At 46.1% G+C, this 19,574-nt stretch overlaps 1 pseudogene across 1 annotated transcript in view; it reads left to right on the forward strand.

Annotated features, from left to right (window-relative positions):
• The window catches only part of LOC308496041 (transcription initiation factor TFIID subunit 8-like), a 45,094-nt pseudogene extending 29,274 nt beyond the window's left edge, over positions 1 to 15,820 (forward strand). The window contains exon 2 of the transcript in view: positions 15,141 to 15,820. The product of the transcript in view is annotated as a transcription initiation factor TFIID subunit 8-like (transcript). The remainder of the gene's footprint in view (positions 1 to 15,140) is intronic.
• The last annotated feature ends 3,754 nt before the right edge of the window (positions 15,821 to 19,574 follow it).

Raw genomic sequence — 19,574 nt, forward strand, 5'->3', positions numbered from 1 at the left:
GTCTATCAACCATCTGACACTGTCACACGCTGTCACAATATTATTGACTATATTCCCCATGCTGTACATTACATCCCCATGAATCATTTGTTTTATACCTGGAGATTTGGACCACTAATTCCCTTTTCCCCATCTTTTTAAATTTGTCAATTATAGTTGACCATTCAATATTATTTTATATTAATTTCAAGTGACAGCTTAGTGATCAGACATTTATATAATTTAAGCAGTGATTCCCCTGGCTAGTCTAGTACCCACCTGGCACTATACTTACCATAGTTATTACCATATTATTGGCTATATTCCCTAAGTTTTACTTTACATCCGCATGACTACTTTGTAACTACTAATTTGTACTTCTTAATTCTTCACCTTTTTTCACTTTGACCCCAATCCCCTCCCATCTATCACCTTGATAGATCTAGTACCCATCTGACACCATACATAGTTATTACAATATTATTGACTATATTCCTTATGCTGTACCCTACATCCCCATGACTACTTTGTAACAATCAGTTTGTATTTCTTAATCCCTTCCTTTTTTTTACCCACCCCCAAAATCCCCTCCCATCTGGCAACCATCAAATATTCTCTGTACCTATGGATTTTTTTTTTTTTGGTTTGTTTGTTTGTTTTGTTCTTTACATTCCATATGTAAGTGAAATCACATCTATTTTACACTCCACTCAGCACAATATCTTCCAGGTCCATCCATGCTGCCACAGATGGCAAGAACCCATTCCCTTCCATGGCCAAGCAATATTCCATTGTATATTGTACCTCCTCCTCTTTATCCACTCATCCATCAATGGACACCCAGGCCGCCTCCACTTTTGGCATTATAAACAATGTTGCAATAAACATGTGGATGCACACATTCCCCAGAAGTAGCGTTTTGGGTTTCTTTGGATAAATACCCAGAAGTGGGATCACTTTGTCTCTTGTTATAGTCTTTGTTTTAAAGTCTATTTTGTCTGGTATAAGTATTGCTACCCCAGCTTTTTTCCCCATTTCCATTTTCATGAAATATCTTTTTTTTTTAAGTTTATTGGGGTGACAATTGTTAGTAAAGTTACATAGATTTCAGGTATGCAATTCTGTATTACATCATCTATAAATCCCACTGTGTTCACCACCCAGAGTCAGTTCTCCTTCCATCACCATATATGTGATCCCCCTTACTCTCATCTCTCACCCCCCACCTCCTTACCCTCTGGTAACCACTAAACTATTGTCTGTGTCTATGAGTTTTTGGTTCTTTATTTGTTTGCCTTTTTCTTTTGTTGCTTTCAGTTTTATATCCCACATATCAATGAAATCATATGGTTCTCAACTTTTTCCGTGTGACTTATTTCGCTTAGCATAATAATTTCAAGTCCATCCATTTTGTTGCAAATGACACTATTTCATATTTTCTTATAGCAGAGTAGCATTCCATTGTGTATATATACCACATCTTCTTTATCCATTCATCTATCGAAGGACACTTAGGTTGTTTCCATGTCTTGGCCACTGTAAATAAAGCTGCAATGAACATTGGAGCACACGTGTCTTTATGTATAAATGATTTCAAATTCTTTGGGTAGATACCCAGAAGAGGAATTGCTGGGTCATATGGTAATTCTATTTGTAATTTTTTGAGGAACCTCCACACTGCCTTCCATAATGGCTGCACCAGTCTGCATTCCCACCAACAGTGTATGAGGGTTCCTTTTTCTCCACAGCCTCTCCAACATTTGTTGCTATTTGTCTTGTTGATGATAGCCATTCTGACAGGGGTGAGGTGATATCATTTGCATTTCTCTGATGATTAGTGATGTTGAGCATTTTTTCATGTGTCTACTTGCCATTTGTATGTCCTCTTTGGAGAAATGTCTCTTCAGGTCGTCTGCTCATTTTTTAATTGGATTGTTTTGGGTTTTTGTTTTTGGTGTTTTTTTTCGTTTTTTTGGGGGGGTTAAATTGTGTGAGTTCCTTATATATTTTGGATATTAGTCCCTTATTGAAGGCACTGTTTGCAAAAATCTTCTCCCATTCAGTGGTGACCTCTTTATTTTGTCGATGGTTTCTTTTGCTGTGCAGAAGTTTTTTAGTTTGATATAGTCCCATTCATTTATTTTAGCTTTTACTTCCCTTTCCTTTGAGGTTGAATTCACAAAATTCTCTTTGAACCCAAGTCCCACAAGTTTAGTACCTATGTGTTCTTCTAAGCAGTTTATTGTTTCATCTCTTATATTTAGGGGTTTAATCCATTTGAGTTAATTTTCATACACGGTGACAGATAGCAGTCCAGTTTCATTCTTTTGCACGTGGCTATCCAATTCTCTCAACACCATTTATTGAAGAGGTTTTCTTTTCTCCATTGTATGTTTTTTCCATCTCTTTACTTCCTGTCTGTGTGTGTTTTTCAATCTGAAGTGAGTCTCCTGTAGGTAGCATATGTAAGGGTTTTGGGTTTTATTATCCATTCAGCCCTCCAGTGGCTTTTGATTGGGGCATTTAATCCATTTACATTGAAAGTAATTGTTGATACATATGTGGATATTGCCATTTTATTGTTAATAATTTTGATTATTATTACTAATATTATTATTTGTCTTATAGAAATCCCTCTAACATTCCTTGTAATACTGGTGTGGTGTTGATGAACTCCTTGAGCTTTTTCTTGTCTGGGAAAATCTTTATCTGTCCTTTGATTTTAAATGATAGCTTTGTTGAGTAGAGTAGTCTTGGTTGTATGCTCAATATGGTATTTTTCACACATTGAATATTTCCTGCCAATCCCTTCTGGCCTGCAAAGTTTTCGTTGAGAAATCAGCTGACAATCTTATGGAAGATCCCGTATAAATTACTAGTTGCCTTTCTCTTGTTCCTTTTAGAATTCTCTCTTTGTCTTTAACCCCTGCCATTTTAATTATAATGTGTCTCGGTGTAAACCTGTTTGGGTTCAAGTTGTTTGGAACTCTGTGCTTCCTGGGCTTGTATGTCTGTTTTTTTCACCAGTTTAGGGAAGTTTTCAGTTATTTTTTCTATAGGTTCTCAATCCCTTGCTTTCTCTTTTCTCTTTCTGTTATCCCTATGATGTAAATGTTTTTACACTTGATGTTGTCTCAGAAGTCTCTTAAATTGTCCTCATTTTTTGGATTCTTTTTGTGTTCTGATTGGGTGTTTTCTGTTACCTTGTCTTCCAAGTCGCTGATTCGATCCTTTGTTTCATCTAGTCTGCTGGTGATTCCTTCTAGTGCATTCTTCATTTCAGTTATTGTATTCTTCATTTCTGACTGGTCCTTTTTTATGGTTCCTATGTTATTTTTTATGCTTGCTATCTCTCTGTTGAAGTTCTCACTAAATTCCTTCAGCAAACTCATAACCAGTGTTTTGAACTCTGTCTCATGTAGGTTGCTTGCCTGTTTCATTTAGTTCTTTTACTGGATTTTTTTTCCTGGTCTTTCATTTGGGACACATTTCTTAGCTCCCTCATTTTGGCTGCCTCTCTGTGTTTCTATGTATTAAGCAGATCTACTATGTCTCCCAGTCTTAGCCAGATAGACTTATGTAGTAAGTGCTGTATGGGGCCCAGTGGCACAGTCTCCCTGGTCACCTGCTCTGGGAGCTCTGAGAGTGTTCATTGTGTGGGTTGTGTGTGCCCTCCTGTTATAGTTGAGCCTTGATTGTTATTGGCACATCAGTGGGTGGGACTGACCCTCAGGCTGACTGGCAGTGGGTTTTGGCCACATCCACAGCTTACAGACTGCTGTGCAGGGGGCTTACCCCACTGAGTGGGATTTTCCCCAGTGGGCTCTGGTGCCTGTTGAGACTGTCCTTTCAGTGTGCTACTCATGGGGCTAATTGGGCAGTGCTCTGCTGTGGTCTGAGGCCAACCTCCAAGTATTCTGTTTCTGGGGCCTCTTAGGAGGGCCTCTGATGTAGGCCCAGGTCAGCCACTGCCTCTGACTGGCCAGAGACTATCTGGTAGGAGCTACAAAGTGATCTATGGTTGTTCACTGCCTGTCATAAACCTGGAGGCATGTGGGAGACGCCACACTGAGAAGCAAGAATGGCTGTCACCAGTACCAGGCCTGGGGTAGCTCTGCAAAATTCCAGGACACCCCAAGGCCTGTTACCACCTGTCACCTCCCATAAGGTTCAGCCACTGATAAAGCTTTGTGCAATACACAAGTTGGGTGAGGCAGTGTCTCAAGAAGTCACTACAGTGGGAAGAGTTGTGGTCACCAGGTTTGGTGCCAGTGCTGAGCCTGGAGCTACTCAGCAAAAGCCTCTGAGTCCACTGAGACCAGTTGCCTCCCCATAGGGCCTGTGGACTCTGACAGTTTTCTAAGAAAGAGTGCAATGTGGGTGGGCGAGGCTGGCTGCTCTTGAAAAAGTGCCTCTGGCACTGGGGGAGTTGGGTAGGGCTGGGTGCCAGTGAGTCAGCAGATCAGAACAGCAAAGCTTTCCAGATGAATCAGATTCAGATTTGAGCCATGAGGGGGTGGACTCAACACAAGGAAGATGGTGCCTGCCTGCTGGCCCCCTGCTACACAAAAGGAAGACGCCACACAGGGAAAATGCTGATTGTCCTCCAGCCTTCTCCTTGAAACCACACACCCCAGTCTGCTCCCCGCATATCTCCAGGGCCCCTGAGTCACTATCCCTCAGCTGGACCCCAAGGTGAATGCCTGTGATTGAGTGAGTCTGTGAGCGGGCAATTCAAGAGGACGCCTGGGTTTCCTGCCGCTTCCGTCCCACCCAGATGGTTGGAATGCCCACTGTGTTTCACAACCAGATGTTGTGGGGGCTCCTCTTCCTGGTATTCGTGCTCCAGGATGGGAGTGTCGTGCGGTGCGGCCTGCGGGGTCTCTGCTCCCGCTCCCCACACAAGAACACAGGACATGGTGAGGCCAAAAAGGAACACCCACGAAGCCATAGATAGGGAAGTCATACCACTATGGTCTCACTGGAGGCTGGGTTCACACGACGTGCAACCTGCTGTCCGCTTTGCTGCCAACTGACCGACTCTCCTTTCCTCTCCTCCACTCTCCTAAGCTTCCCTCCATAACCGCAGCAGTTATATCAGTGGCCAGTGGCTCAATGGTTACAGCTGATGGCCAACCAGCCACAGCTGACAGCCATCTACTATCTGAGCCAGCACCTCTCCACATGAGGCCAAGAGCCTGGAAACTGCTTTCTGGGGCTCTGTCCCCAAACTCTACCCCTACAGGGTCTCACCTCATAATCTACGTGACAAGCATCTTCCACCAGGGTCCCTGTGCCATATTAGACTATTGACACCTATGGACAAAAAGAAACGGTAGTCTTAGGAACCAACAATGGCAAATCCCTTCCATCTGGGAGGATACATGCTAGCTTTTTGTCCTGGGAAAGGAGGGTTGTTGCCACTGGCACCTTTCCCTGTTTGTGGTACCAGACCTTTATGGCAGTGCTTGGGGTCCTTGCATAGTTTCAACATGTAACAGAACAGGTGACCCCATAATCGGCCATAGTGAGAGCACATAGTTTCCCCACAAAATCATCAAAATATCGGGACCTCCGTATACTACAGTCGCGGTGGCCACTCAGCTACCACCCCTGGCGTCACTTGCAAATCATGAGTCAAACCGGCCCCCCATGGGGCTATCAGACCTAACGATCGACAGTGGGAGCTTTTGACCTGCCAGGGCCAAGGCCATTGCTGCCGTTCCCCTGCTCTCAAGCATGTAGGTGCTGGCAGCAAAATGTTTCCATTCCTGCCGTAGCCTGGCTTTAACAGAGTCTCACTGGTGGTAACTTGTAATTGAATGGGAGCGGCCGTTCGATGTAGCAGAGCTTCTATTGGTGCCGGTCCTCCCTTCCGTGGTCTCTCATTCAGGACTTTCAGGACGTCCCATAAACGCGAGGCCCAGTCACGCATCATGGGAGGGTGTTTTGACACCAGGAGACCTTGCTTCAAAAGGCCATTATAACGTTCAATCATGCCAGCTGCTTGTGGGTTATACGGAGCATGAAACAACCATTGCACGTCCATCCTGGCAGCCCAGCGCTGCACCTCTTGCCCCATAAAATGGGTACACCTGTCACTTTCAATGACTCGGGGGCGTCCATAGAGGGCGCACAGCCATGTAAGAGCGACCACTGTATGCCGCTGATCCGCAGCCGGACACGGCCAAGCAAACATCAACCCCGTAGCCGTGTCCACTGCTGTGAATGCGTATATCGCATTGCGGGCCTTAGGCAGGGGTCCAGTGTAATCCACTTGCCAGCTAGTGAGGGGCACCCTCCCTCGCGTTATCTGCTGTGTCTCCCAGGGGAGCCTCCGCCTTTGGGGACTGTCCTGGGCACAGACGGCACAGTCATAGCAGGCATCTGCTATCTCCTGCCATTTCAAAGGCAGACCCCAGCGTCTGCTCACCCGCCACATGGTTCGGCTTCCAACGTGCTGCAATTTCCTGTGTAGCCAATGGGCCACATCAGTGACAGGAGCCCGTTCTAACCATCGGACTCGTGCTAGGGCATCTGCTTCATCATTACCTGGGGATACTAAGGGGGAGTGACCTGTGACATGCATTAGGGTCACCTCCTTTCTGTGTCCTAGGTCCCAGAGGTCCTGCCACATGGCTTGACCCCACAGTGGACGGTGTCCTGCCAACCAGTTTTGGTGTTTCCATGTAGGGAGCCACAACGTTAGGCCCCGGAACATCGCCCAGCTGTCAGTACAAATAACTAGGGGCCCAGGCTAGTGGCTGATTACCATCACATCACATTACTACACAGCCTGTAGATCAGCCCACTGGATACTCTGGCCCATCCCAGTATCAAACCAAATGGTGTCTGTTTTGGGCTGCACACCAATGGCCGTCCAAACAGCTGCAACCCCTCGGCTAGAACCATCGGTAAACCAGGCATCCTCAGGTACTGGGGACTGTCCTTCTTTGTAGGGCGAGGGCTCCAAGTCCTCCCTTCTATGCAGAGTGCTTGGCTCAGCCTGGGTCACAAGCTTCAAGGCCCCAGGACCTGTTGTAGCTCTGTGCTCAAAGGGCTTGAGCTAAGGGTGCTACGTTGCTCCAAGTAGGCACCCCACTTGGCGAGGGTCGTGGTCTGTGCCACCCCCGTTTTTGGTCCCTGGGTCCACGTACGCACCCACCCCTGGACAGGATAGGTTGTTCGAACCACTACCCGTGCCGTTCCTGTGATGGCTTCTGTGGCCACTAGGGCTGCATACACAGCGGCCAGCTGTTTCTCTATCAGAGAGTAGCGGACCTCCGCTCCTTTCCATAATTGGGACCAAAATCCCACTGGCACCGGAGACGCTCCTGCCGTTGCCAGAGGCCCCATCAGTACCCCTCTTGGGTTACGTGAACATCAAGTTCAAATGGGCGGCCAGGGTCCACTACTTGCAGAGCCTGTGCCTGCTGCATTGCCCGTTTCGTGGCAATGAAGGCTTGCTCTATAGCCTCTGTCCAATGCCATGAGGCCCCCTTTTTAATCATATTATACAAGGGCCTTGCCATTTGTCCTAAATAGGGTACAAACGCCCTCCAATATCCTAGCAGACCCAAATACGTCTGCAGTTGGGAGACCTTGGTCGGCCGGGGAAAGGCTTGTATCTTATCAATAATCGCCTCGGGTATAACCTTTGTCTTACCCGACCACACGACACCCAAAAACTTGACGGATAAGCCAGGGCCTTGGACCTTTTCCTCATTCACCGCCCAGCCGCGTGACTTCAGGTGGCGGAGAAGAGAGGGAGCTGCTTGCTCTAAATCAGAAAGAGAATCTGATGTTAACAGAATATCATCAACATAATGAAACAAGGCCACAGAGGACGGGCGATCCCACTGAGCCAAATCCTGGGCCACGAGCCTGTGGCAGATAGTGGGGCTGTGCAAGTATCCTCGCGGAAGGACTTGAAAAGTCTACTGACGCCCGTCCCAAGTAAAAGCAAACTGCTCTTGACACTTGGGTGCAATGTCAATGGAGAAAAAAGCATTGGCCAAGTCCACTAGATAGTGATATGTCCCCAGGCTGACAGTCAGACAATCCATCAAATCATGTACTGAAGGCACTGCAGCGTGCAAGGGTGGTGTCACTTTATTTAACTCCCTATAGTTCACAGTCATTCGCCAGGTCCCATCTGGCTTCTTGACAGGCCATACTAGGGAGTTAAAGGGACTGTGCATTGGCCTCACAATATGTGCCTTCTCCAACTCCAATATTGTACGACCAATCTCCTCCTGCCCTCCTGGCAGGCAGTACTGTCGCACTGTGACCATGCGCCAGGACTGTGGCAACACTTGAGGAGGGTGGTGAGCATGCCCGCGTGTCACTGCTTTCACCACCTGTATCCGGAGACGGAACTCTCCTACTGACGTCTGTAAGCTGAGGCCATGTAGCACGTCCACCCCTAGAATATACTCCGGAACGGGGGAGACATAAACCTTGTAGGTACGAGGGGGAAGCCTTCCTATTCCCAGTGGTAAGGAAACGGCTTTCACAGTCACAGTCTTTCCCCCATAGCCATCGATGCAGATTGCTGATCTGGGGAACAGTTCTGGGTTCCCATAAACAAGACTGCAGTCTGCGCCAGTGTCATCTAGGGCCAAAACCCTCTGCACATTAGAAGGGGACCAATGTATGGACACTTCCACGTGGGGCCTCCGGTCCCTGCTGGTCCCCTCTGACCTGGTACCTTGGCCCCGCCCCTAATCAAGCTGAAAGGAGTCTGCCTCAAGCGACTGCGTGAAGTCCTGGAGGGACACGGATCGTGCTTTCCCAGACTTCTCCTTTAGGCTTCTCTGGAATTGTTGTTCCGGACGCAGCTGTTTCCAAAGTTCCAGCAGCAGTGCATTGGGTTGTTGGTCTATTTTCTCCCAATCGACCCCTGCTGCCACGAGATCACGCCATATCTGTGCGTGTGTTACTCTCTGAGGCCCACGACCTCGCCCCTTTACCTTTGGTTTGGGCTTCCACGTCTCAACTGTGTGGACCTCCTGTTTTAACTTTCTTCGCTTCTGGTTTTCAACATCCCCTAGGGTGGCCATGGCAGTTGTAACTTCATGGATCTGTCGCCATACATAAGATGTAAGAATAGCAACCAAGGATCCAAAAGCACTCGCAGGTGCATTATCCAAAACCAGATCTCTCATGCTGGCTGTAAAAAGCTCGTCATCCGGCCCCTGCATATTAGGGTTGAAAATAGCATTTCTCATACCCATTTCACGGATGATTTGCGTAAGTTCCGTATATGACTGCCATTGACTCACAGTGTCTGGCAGTTCACTAGCCTGTCCCCATACTGTGCATACCACAGCAGTGAGCCACTCCATTAGAGAGTGGTTGCCCTGGTCGTGGGCCAACCTATGGCAGTTCTGTAACCTCTGTCGCAGGGATGGATGCACTGTCACAAAGGCTAGCTTTTCCATCTCGCCTGGGGAACAGAGAATGTTGTCTGCTCCCTTATCCCATAAACGTAGCAGCCAAGCCGAGACTGGCTCTCCAGGGTGCTGTCTGTACCGCCTCCCCAGCTCCTGTAACTCAGTGGGAGTGTAAGGGGTGTAGGTCGTGAACTCAGTCACTGCTGGGTTGCCAGCAGCAACGCCCCCGGGGCCCAAAGGTTGCTCACATTTTACCCTTTGCTTCAAGATTGGCCATGCTTGGGGGTTGGGAGCTACATTGTCTCCACCATGGGGCCCCTCTTCTAGCAGGCGGACCCGGGCTTCCAGCGCCTCCAACCGGGACACCTGGTCCGGCACCTGGGCCATTTCATTAAGCGCATTTTCCGTGTTGAGACTCAAGGCCGTGAGGAACATCCAGCCCACGCGGCCGGCTGTAGCCTTCTCCTCTGGCAACCGCTCAGCCAGAGCCTGCAGGGCCCTCTCCACGCTGGCCGGAGAGCCGTCCATGTCCTCCCACCCCTCCTTTGGGGTCCAGCTCCTGAGAACAGTGGCCACCGGACACCACACAGTGTGTGGGGGCCACATGTCCTCCTGCCCAGAGTCAGACTCCATTCCTACCTGGTCGGAGTCTTGCTCATTGTGCCAGGTGTCTGAGTGGGTGGAGGCCTCCGCAGAAGATATCCACAAGCCTCGGAGCTTAAGGCCGCAGCAGATCACCAAAATAAGGGCAACGCCTTCCATGGCCAATAAGGGCAATGCCTTCCATGGTGTGCCAGCTGGAGACTTGAGTCTCCCAGGCAGACCACGTCTCCCGTTCCCGGTGTCGCTCCTCACGGGCCTCCCGAAGCCGGGCTCTCACACACACAAACCGCTCCACCATGCTTCCATAGGTTTTGGCCGGCACCATACCCTGCTTTCGAAACTGAGCTTTTATACGTGTAAACTGCTCCAGTACCTTCTGGAAAGTTTTGGCCGACACCATACCCTGATCGCTGCACCATTTGTTGTTCGGGGTCTCCTGCGAGGTCTCTGCTCCCGCTCCCCATATAAGAACTGTCATGCAGGGTGTCATGCAGGGTCTCTGGTCCCGCTCCCTACATAAGAACGCAGGATACGGTGAGGCCAAGAAGGAACACCCACGGAGCCATAGATAGGGGAGTCAAACCAATATGTTCTCGCTGGCGGCTGGGCTGGAGACACAGGAGGCAGGAGCCACATAATCTGCAACCCGCCGTCCTAACAGCAGTCCGCGCTTGCCAGCCACCATCTTCTTTCTAGCCCCTCATTTCTTCTGCTAGTGTAGCCACAGCTGTTATATTAGTGGCCAATGGCCTACGGGTTACAGCTGACGGCCAACTAGCCACATCTGCTGGCCATCTGATCACAGGTGATGACCATTTACTACCCGAGCCAGCACCTTTCTATGTGAGGCCGAGAGCCTGGAAACTGCTTTTTGGGTCTTTGTCCCCACAAGAACGCAGGACATGGTGAGGCCAAAAAGGAACACCCACGGAGCCATAGGTAGGGAAGTCATACCACTATGGTCTCACTGGAGGCTGGGTTTACACGACGTGCGACCTGCTGTCCGCTTTGCTGCCAACCGGCCGACTCTCCTCGACTCTCCTTACTCTCCTTCAGTCTCCTCCTTCACTCTCCTCGGCTCCCCTCCGTAACCGCGGCAGTTATATCAGTGACCAATGGCTTAATGGCCACAGCTGACGGCCATCCACTATCTGAGCCAGCACCTCTTCACATGAGGCCGAGAGCCTGGAAACTGCTTTCTGGGGCTCTGTCCCCACACTGCTCTCTGGGGCTCTGTCCCCACAGATACTTTATGAAGACAGTGTTTTTTATCAGTTCTCACTGTCAACTCACCTGTATATGGTTTATCTTATTGTTCTCATTGAGCTCCAAGCCTCTCTTTAATTGCTTACCACCAAAATCACCATTGTTTTCAAGAATACCCTTGGGCTTCAACTTTCCCAGACTCTGTTTCAAATATAGTCAGTACTTTTAGGGAGAGCATTAGAGCTTTCTGATCTCAAAGTGGCATCTTGCTTTGCTGGCCTCTCTCTCCTGGCCTGGAACCTGTCTTGCGAGTGTACAGGGACAAAGACTGCCAGTACCCTACTGCTCTTGACCTGGAGTAGAGCTTCCACCCCATGTGTGGGTGGGTGGGGGAAGGAAGCCTCTACCTCTCAGCCGAGAGTGAGAAGATGAGAAATGCTGGCGGTCTGCCCCTCCTTGTGGGATTCCATATCCTTTGATTGGGAGCTGATCAGAGACGGGTCCCATTTTATTGTCCCTTCTTCCCACTGGGAGCGGAGCTTCTGTCACGCTCAGCTGGGAAGGGGGCACTTGGGGAGAAGTCGTGGCTCCAGGCCGACCAGGCTCTCATTGACTTACTAAGCTTTAGTAGATTGTCTTGTTTCCTCATTTGCTGTATTGACCTTTGGACAATTTCCAGAGAGTTTAAGTGTTGTTTGTTTGTTAATTATTATTATTTTTTTACCAGTTATGGTTGTCTTACTGGGTCTGGACTCACAGTGATCCCCAGGCCATCATTCTGAAGTGGGACTTCCTCTTATTCCTTTAACCCAATATGTGCTAAGGCCGCTTGGTCTTCAGTGACGTCACCTGGAAGCTTGGATAAGTCTCCCCTTCAGAGGCAGGATGAATGCATCCAGTTAAGAACAGACCTTAAAGAAATATCAAATCCAGGGAATTAAGCACAATGTGTTTGTGAAGTTGGAAAGAATAAAAAGGAAATAAAAGAATAAAAACACATTAGTGCTTTGTAGTTGGCAACTGCCATATGAAGTCTGACAATTAAGTTTGCAAACTCGTCTTGGAACAAGTGCTACATACCTCACTGCTGGATATCACCATGGCCACCTTCAAAGTACTCCCCTTGGGAAGCTATGCACCAACGCCAGTGCCTAGTCCACCCTTCAAAGCAGTTTTGGAACTCTTTTTCTGGAATGGCCATCAGAGCTGTCATCATATTACCCTTTATGTCCTGAATGTCATCAAAATGTCTTCCTTCCAATATTTCCTTTATCTTCGGGTAAAGAAAGAAGTCATTGGGGGCCAGATCAGGTGAGTAGGGAGGGTGTTCCAATACAGTTATTTGTTTACTGGCTAAAAACTCCCTCACAGACAGTGCCGTGTGAGGTGGTGCATTGTCCTGATGCAAGAACCATGAATTAATTGTTGGCGAAAAGGTCAGGGAATCTAACTTTTTCATGCAGCCTTTTCAGCACTTCCAAATAGTAAATTTGGTTAACTGTTTGTCCAGTTGGTACAAATTCATATTGAATAATCCCTCTGATATCAAAAAAAGTTAGCAACATCGTTGCAACAAATTTGGGAATTTAGTTGTCCAACCTTGTAAAGCTCCTATCAGTGTTAATCCATCAGTGTTAATGATGACACTGTGTTCCCCAGGAAAGGAGAGCAGCAAAGAAAAAAATTCACTCACCATTTAGTGCCTTCGTTTAGCCTACAGTGAAAGTCATATGAAACAAGGAATAGCAGCATTTCTGTGCGCTGTGTTCTGCCTCTGTGGCTGATTATCAGCTTAAAACGACTGAGAGTCATGACATGCAGATGACTTCTCTGAAACAGGGATCAGAACAGCTCCACAGGAGCCATCTGCCAGCATTCACCTCTTTTTGCTAGTTTGTATCCGAGTTTTTCCAGTCTGTAAAATAGCTAGACTAGAGACCAGGTAGGCTACTGCAAACGTTATGGGTGAGAGCAAGGCGTCAGGCTCCAGGAGGCAACCCAAGGGCACTGTCGTGGTGAGCTCTTGGAAGTGAAGGCACCAGCTTGAAGGGTCCTTCGTGATCACCCCATTTCAGAGAAGAGGGGCCAGCACCAGAGCTGGAGATATTCAGTCCATGGCACTACCTCCAAACAGAAGTGTGATTGTGCCTTCTAACCTGATGCTTCCCACAGTATCTAGTCCTCATTCTCTTAAAAAGCTGCACATCAGCATCTTGTCCTGCGGATGAGAATGCTGTTCGGGAGTGTGGACTTGACCACTGAATGTCTTCGAGAAGTTCATCTCCCAGGTCTTTCACATCCAGGGTCCTGCACAATCTGGTGACAGGACAAGGAGCTCCACTCTGCCACCTTCCTGCCCCCACCTAGAGCACACTTATGACTATCTAGCATTTCAAAGAGGTTACTACTGTAAGCAAACACGACTTAACAATAAGCTTTTGCACTGGCTCATGGAGACAGCCTTTATTTTGGAGTTCTCATAATGAACACAGTTAACTTAATGGCACAATCTGTTCATCCCCCATTCAGTGTAAATCCAGGAGGCACATGGGAAGGGCTTTTATCCACATAGGGCTCCACGAGACTGTGTGTGTGAGACCTGGGGAAGTTGGATACAAAGGAGCAGGGAGACCTGTGCTTCTAATACTGATGAAAACCTCATGCTGGTAGATAGTGTGAAGACTCCACTTTCAAATTTAGTATTTGAATTCAGTTTTCTTAATTCATGTACCCTATTTCTCTGTGGTTTAAGGTCTACCAGAGACATCCTGTTAGGATTCTGCTACAGAGATTTGAACACACTTTTCAGTTAGATAAAGAAGCATGTGCAAAGGGCATGCACGGTATCAAAACTGCACGTCTCGGGAGCTATGAGAAGATTACTTAAAAAAACAACTTAAAAATAAATAATGAAATGCAAAGTCATAGAGATTATAGACATCGTGGATGAACATCAGGATAGAGCCATAAACTTTCTCCTAAATGGAAAACTTTCAAATTTAGGAAAATACTAAGAATAAAATATATTCAAAATTTCCTTTACATGCAAGAAGTTGCTAACATCCTTTTTAATTCTCAGGAAATATAAATCCCCTGGAATGAATGATCTTTCTCAGCTTATTGTGTAGCCTCTGAAATAGCTCAGATTCTTCACAAGGTGAATTTCATCGAGTTGTTACGATTTGGTCAACACCCAGCTATGCGTACAGTGTGTGGAGAGACACTACAAGGTACTAATAGGAACTCAGGGTTTAACGAACGATGACAGTCATTGTCACTTTCAAGAGATGGTATTTTTCAACCCAAAGAGTGAGAGATTTAAAAAAAACTATGTTTTGAAAAGTTTACATTGGTTTTATGAAGCCATTTAGGCAATGGTAGTAGTATAATAGTCACTTTCTTCTTCCCTTTCTTCCTTCTCTCTCTGTCACATTTCTGAGTGATGGTATTACCTCTAAATCAGCAATAAAATATCATGAACATTGGGTTTGAAGCTAGTAAGTTTTCTGAATTCTTTGCTCTTACCAATAATTATTTCTTAATGCACAAAAAAATTCTCCATATGTCTCCAAAAGATTACTTCCTTCTTGTTTGCTGCCCTTCAGGGGAACACATTCCTTCCATGGAATAAATTTTGCCCTCAGTAAAAATTGACAGAAGCTACCCTCAGGATTGTGACAGGAAAATAGCTAAGTGCTGCTTGTATATAATAACTTTATATATGTAATAGAAATTCTTTCAGATGTTTCATTGCTACATTTGCAATAAAATCACACTATACTGATTTTAGGCATATTGAGAATTTTTTTTTCCATTTTCTTAAGATTATTCTGATCCCCTTTTATTTTTACATTTTAAAGATAAAGAAAGGAAAATAAATACTTTGGGCAAGGCACTAAACATCCTGAACCTTAATTTCCTCATTCGTGAAATGGGATGATAATTTGCACCTCATAGAACGACATTTCAGAAATTGGGAGGAGTGCCAAGTCACTGTGAGCACACAGCCAGGACCCAGCCCACGCTGGCAGGTATCGTGGTCACACTTGCTGATATATGTTCCAATGTGGACACGTTTCCTGCTTATGCAAAAGGGTCATCACTGCCTCTCTAGTGACCAATCATCCGGTGACGCCCAAGGCCCTGATTGCAGGGCAGAACCGACCCCTCCCACTGCACACCCCCAGACATTTTCCAGAGTTCCCTGACCCCCATACATACATCAAAACTCCAATGTGCCAGGAGCCTCTATGGGACTACCAGGTCCTGCGGGAGAAGGCTGCATCCCAGAAATGAGATGTAGAGCCGGCACTCACCGGCATTCAAGACAGGCAAGACCCAGAGTCTTTTCAAAGATGATGTCAGCATGTTTCCATTGATTGCTGTTGGACCTTTCACCATCCCCTACCTGACAGCTAGAGACAGATTCCTCAGAGTAGGATGAACAGACAGACACCGAGAACCTCCCTCTTCATATCAGCACGGATGATTCTGGAGCTGAGAAGGAGAACAACTCTGTCGTGCAGCAGAACCCCTCCTTGCCAGGAAGCCGGAATGGAGAGGAGAACATCATCAATAATGCCTGCCAGCAACCTGTGAAGAAATCCAAGATCCGCAGGCAGGAGTCCCTCTCCTGAGCTGAAAAGGAAGCCTGCCTTGTACAGAGACGTGGACACCACCTTCCTGGGGGAGTTAAAGCCATTCGAAGAAGAAGAGAGTGTGGCTTCCTTGTGGTCCAGCCGAGGCTGCCTGGGTGTGACCTGGCATGATTTTAATAGCAAACTCTATATTAAGGTTACCTATTTTCACTGGATGTTTGGGTTGAGTAAGACACGATAGTAATAAAGAGGCTTTCTGAGTCAAGCAGGCCATCCTACGGGGCATGGGAACAACTGGTGACTTCATCTGTTGTCACAGGACTTGATTCCTTTGGAACTTGGAAGGCCGGGGAGATGGCAGGAGAGAAAGACTGTTTGCCTAGTTTCTATTTCAGAATATCCAGATCCCTTTGATTGACATTCAGACAATCTGTGGCACCAATTTATCTTCCTAGGACCTCCTTCTTGTTCCTGTCCTTATCTGGGCTCCAGGTGCCCTGTTGAGCTGACCAATGGTAACTTGGTCCTCCCGCACCACGTTGGAAGCAGGAGGCCCACACATCACACTCCTTGATCGACGCTGGCAGGAGTCAGGGGGCCTGAGCAGATAGGAAATGTGGAGGAGAGTGATGTGTAAGGGCCGTGTTGATTCTCATGAGCATCTGATGAACTTCCTGAAGCAGGGCCACACTGTCTCCTGAGAGATTTGTCGTTTCTATCCCTCTGTGGAATGTATGCTTGGGAACCACCAAGTCCTACCCCATGCTGGGAAAAGAGTTCTCTCTGACAAGAGCTTGCCTAGATCCGTGGGTCTATTATGCTGTGACCTGACAGGAATCACCGATTCTAATCAACAGAAAAAGAATCTGATGAGGGGTCGGGGTGTGGGTGATGACATTTTAAGGGCTTGATCTGGCCTTGTATTTTGAGAGCTGAGAAGCCTGGTCAGTCACCTGGAAGGCTGGCACAGACAGAGGGCTATGCTCCCACTTTATGGTGGAAGTGGGCTGAGAGCAGCCTGCAGGCCAGGCCAAGGTGTTTTCCAGAAGCAGGTCTGAATTTGTTCAACGTCTTTGCCTCCTGGGAGGAGAAGATTTCGTTTTTGATGTACCCAACAAACCAAACAAGTGTTTAAGGAAGATATTGGGCAAGCTGATACTCTTTGGCTGGTGTCTGGAGGAAGAGCTTTAAAAACCAAGTCTAAGGAAGAAAAATGCCAGTGACACCAGGAAGTTAACACAGAAGTTCCCTGGGTTAGCATCTTCAAGTCCATACTGAACTTTCCTTATACTCGGCTTCCACAGTCATCTCTTAATCTTCCGGCTCTTGGGACTTGAAAACTCAAAAACTTTGGTGACTGGACAGCAGGCTCCATGTTCCTCCGGCCTCACTGTTCTCTAGGGCATTCCATCCCATCTCCTGGACGGAAAGAGCTACTTATCAGTAGTAACTGAAGGGGCGGGCATGGGGAGAGGGGTTGCTAGTGAGAAATCTAGATTCTCCAGCTCTGGACCACATTAAGAGTTTTTCAGGTTTGTAGTGACCTGAAACTCTTCTCGTTGAAAGCAGTCAGGTGAGCCTGTGCTGGCCCCCAGCCATGTATGATTCGGCTCCCGGCGGTGCTGGGCCTGTTCAGTTACTTAACTCCAGTGCCACGTTTGAGCCATGGCAGGTCCAGGCGGAAACCTCCCCGGCTCGCATTTCTGCTGCGAGAATTTCAGAGGCTGTACTGCTGTAATTCTGTTCTGGATGAGAGACACTGGGAGATGGTGAGGCAACTTGAAACATTGACCCAACTGTTGTTATTGTGTAAAAACTGTGCATACTTCTCAGCATATTTATAAATTTCTATTTTTTATAACTTTGGGGAAATTCTTAGAGGGAAAACGGCCAGATTAAGAATGTGATTTACGAGTTTTTAATAAAAGGTTATAAGAAAAACTTCAAAAAGAGAAAGGAAGGAAGGAGGGAGAGAGGGAGGGAGGAAGGAGAGAGAGAGAGAGAGAGAGAGAGAGAGAGAGAGAGAGAGAGAGAGAGAGAGAGAGAGAGAGAGAGAGAGAGAGAGAGAGAGAGAGAGAGAGAGAGAAAGAAAGAAAGAAAGAAAGAAAGAAAGAAAGAAAGAAAGAAAGAAAGAAAGAAAGAAAGCAAGAAAGAAAGAAAGAAAGAAAAAAAGAAAAATAAGGGAAGAAAGAATATCTGGCCTCTATATATTTATATGGCTTTTAACATGGTAGGAATATGTACAATTGATGAAAAAAGTTTAGAACGATAATTGATTTGACTTATTCTTTTACTATTGATTGCTGCTTATTTCCCATAGGTACTTTTCTTCTGTTTTTTATACTACCCTCAGTGTTAGCACATAAATATTGATTCATTTATTCAACAAATGTTTATTGAACAGCTGATATATAATATATAACTGTTTAGACCCTGGCAGTCATGTAGTGCAGTGAACACAACAGAACCAAAATTGATTTCCAGTGACTTCAATTTTGAAACTGTGGTGAGAAATCTATTGGATGTTAATGTTTTCCATTGAAAGTTCTGTGGGAAAATGTGAGCCAAGAGGTCTATCCCAAGCTGTCATGGTCAGTGAGATATTAGCAGATATCTATGGAGTAAGACTTTACTTTACACTCATCACTTCAGAAGAAATTATTTAGTTTTTTCTCAGCAAACTAAAGGATGAAAACTTAGTAGAAATTTTCTTGGCATGAATCCCAAGCTCCATCCATGTTGTCACAAATGGTCCCATTTCATCTTTTCTTATGGCTGAGTAGCATTCCATTGTGTATATATACCACAACTTCTTTATCCATTCATCTATCAGAGGACATTTTGGTTGTTTCCATGTCTTGGCCACTGTAAATAAAACTGCAGTGAACATAGGGGTACATATATCTTTACGGATCAATGCTTTCAGATTTTTTGGGTAGATACCCAGGAGAGGGATTGCTGGGTCATATGGTAATTCTATTCTTAATGTTTTGAGGAACCTCCACACTGCCTTTCTTAACGGCTGCACCAGTCTGCATTCCCACCAACAATGTATGAGGGTTCCTTTTTCTCCACAGCCTCTCCAACACTTGTTATTATATGTCTTGGTGATTCTAATGGGTGTGAGGTGATATCTCATTGTGGTTTTGATATGCTTTTCCCTAATAATTAGTGAAGTTGAGCATTTTTTCATACATCTGTTGGACGTTTGCCTTCTTGGGAAAAGTTTCTGTTCAGGTCCTCTGTCCATTTTTAATGGGATTGTTTATTTTTTGTTGTTGTTGAGTTGTATGAGTTCTTTATATATTTTGGATATTAGCCTCTTATCAGAAGCATTGTTTGCTGATATCTTCTCCCATTCAGTTTTCCTCATTATTTTATTGAGGGTTTCTTTTGCTGTGCAGAAACTTTTACTTGGATATAGTCCCATTCATTTATTTTTGCTTTTACTTCTCTTGCCTTTGAGATTAAATTCATAAAATCCTCTCTAAGACCAAGGTCCATATGTTTAGTACCTATGCTTTCTTCTATGTGATTTATTGTTTCAGACCTTACGGTTAGGTCTTTGATCCATTTTGAGTTAATTTTGGTACATGGTGACAGATAGCAGTCTAGCTTCACTCTTTTCACAAGTGGCTTTCCAATTTTTCTAGCACCTTTTATTGAAGAGGTTTTTTTCTCCATTGTATGTATTTGGCTTCTTTGTCAAAAATTATCTGCTCATATATATGTGAGTTTATTTACTGGTTCTCAATTCTATTCCATTTGTCTTTTTGTCTGCTTTTCTGCCAAT

The sequence above is a fragment of the Rhinolophus hipposideros genome (genome assembly GCF_964194185.1).
Source record: "Rhinolophus hipposideros genome assembly, chromosome: 1".
NCBI lineage: Eukaryota > Metazoa > Chordata > Mammalia > Chiroptera > Rhinolophidae > Rhinolophus > Rhinolophus hipposideros.